Below are 2,490 nucleotides of genomic sequence, written 5' to 3' on the forward strand. Positions count from 1 at the left end.
GCAGACACAACGAAGGACAGTCAGTACACCACCACCAGGCCGGGGATGCTGCCAGGAGGACAGAGCAGACAGGGTCGCCTGCCCCCGGCATCCTCTGCCCCACGGGTGAGCACCCTGCCACACGCTCCCGCCTCTCCTTTTCCTCTTTCTTTTTTTTTTTTTTACACCCCTAGGTATGAATCCAAAAGTTCCATAACATTGATTCTCTATCCAGCTTGCACTCTGGAGTACAGGAATAGCAAAATACAGAAATGCAGTACTTACATTAAAATTATTTATTTAAACATACATCTGTATAAGTCTCCTAATAAATGATAACTCGACCAGGATTTTTCCAGGTAGTTCTCATCTTTCTAGTGGAAGTTGGATGGTTCATCCCTTAAGCTTGATTTAATAAAAGCAATTTAACATTACCATTAATTTATAGGGAGTGCCCTGACTAGTAATTTTCACCTCTCCAGGCTCACCCAGTCCTGCTCTCTATTCCTTTACCTTCTTGATCTCATTTCATTACCCCCTTTCCAGGTAATCTTCTGTACCTTCTGCATCCTCATGAATCCATCAGCCAAGCTACACTGGAATAAACCATCTTCCTTGAGTCTTTCCCTCAATTACCCTTTTAATAAGGACATCTACAGGTCTACCTTAGACTCTAAGAAACTGTTACATGACTACAAAAAAATAGGGCAAGGGTAAGGTAAGGAGCAAAAGTCCTGCAACACCAAATCCTGATGCCAACTAGGCAAAGCCATCCCTCAGGCACTGCTCCCCGAGTCCTGTGAGGCCGCCGGCTGCCGGCCGCCGAACAAGTCCGGTCTCCCCAGCCTGCATTTTAATCCTGAAATCTGGAAATGGAAATTGTTTGATGTATGAGGAGACGTTATCTAATTAGGGCGTAAGAAATTTAATCTTTCCAGCAGGCAGGTCATATAATTAATGTTAATTTAACGCTCAAATTCTCAGTCATTAATTTTTATTCTCTTAAATGTAGTTTGGCAGGGCCCCCTGATCCATGGCAATGGATTTTACTGAATGTAAGAGCACACTTGGTCTTCGGAGTGAATTACTGCAGCCCTTCCTATCCCAATAACAAGATCACATCATGTATGCATTATTAAGCCATGTAATTGAATGGTCCATAGTTTGCATATCAGACTATTAAAGTAATGTGTTTTGCTTTTCTTCCAACACGTAATGTTAAAGCCTTTGCGAATATTTGGTGATTCTGATAATTATCACCAAATTACTACAAATGTTCTCTTCATTAACGTGATTTCTCTCAAGCATTTTTTTTTTAAATGTCAATAATACATTAAGTGGTAGCTTGTAAAGTGTTTTTTAAATAAAACTTGTCAACTACAATTCGAAAATTAAGAAAAGAAAAGAAAAAAAGAAAAAAGAAAAGAAAAAAGAAAAGAAAAGAAAAGAAAAGAAAAGAAAAGAAAAGAAAAGAAAAGAAAAGAAAAGAAAAGAAAAGAAAAGAAAAGAAAAGAAAAGAAAAGAAAAGAAAAGAAAAGAAGAAAGAAAGAAAGAAAAGAAAAGAAAAGAAAAGAAAAGAAAAGAAAAGAAAAGAAAAGAAAAGAAAAGAAAAGAAAAGAAAAGAAAAGAAAAGAAAAGAAAAGAAAAGAAAAGAGAAAGAAAGAAAGAAAGAAAGAAAGAAAGAAAGAAAGAAAGAAAGAAAGAAAGAAAGAAAGAAAGAAAGAAAGAAAGAAAGAAGTTAGGGAGAGAGAATAAACAGTTGCACGGAAAGAAAACAATTTTCCTCTGAGATTGAAAAAGACGACTTCCCTTTTTTCCCTATTTCAGATAAGTTACTATACACCTAAGAAGTTTCACTTCATCGGGAGCAAAAGTGCATGCAATCTAAAGAACTGTCGATTGCAGATGATACAGAACAGATGGAGGAACAAAGTTGGAGCTTTTCCCTTTACAGGGAATAGATGGGGACATAGGCGGACCGACAGAGAGATTGATTTGAAAAGATACTGACCTCTCTCCTTCAGCTGCAATTTAACTTGTCCTGGGAGGAAAAAAAAAAAAAAAGACAGAGAGAGCAAAAAACTCCCAAGTGAGACCTGCCTCCTCCCCTGTCGGCCTCCTGCCTCCCCCCGCCCCAAGTTCGCACTGTCATCTGAACAAACTGCTGCGCCGATCTCAGAAGGTGAATAATTCTCAATTAACTAAGTAACTAACTTTCTTTGTGCAATCTTGAGTCACTCACTTAACTAAATCTTAAGCCTTCGAGACCCTTCATTATTGCCTTCCCCCGCCACACTATTTTCAAAGTTCAATAGCAAGGCAACAAAAAACACTGCTGCAAAATAAGAGTCTCTTTTAAAACTAAAGAACTGCTCATTTGCATCGGAAGAAGTTATTTTTTTTCCCCTGCTTTGAATTATTTAGGCACAAAAAAAAATAAAATAAAGGACACCCCAAAAAGCCTCCCGCAGTCCGTGTCAGGATCAGTGTCACGGATGCTCTGCGGGGTGC

The sequence above is a fragment of the Geospiza fortis genome, unplaced genomic scaffold, assembly GCF_000277835.1.
Source record: "Geospiza fortis unplaced genomic scaffold, GeoFor_1.0 scaffold53, whole genome shotgun sequence".
Taxonomy (NCBI): domain Eukaryota; kingdom Metazoa; phylum Chordata; class Aves; order Passeriformes; family Thraupidae; genus Geospiza; species Geospiza fortis.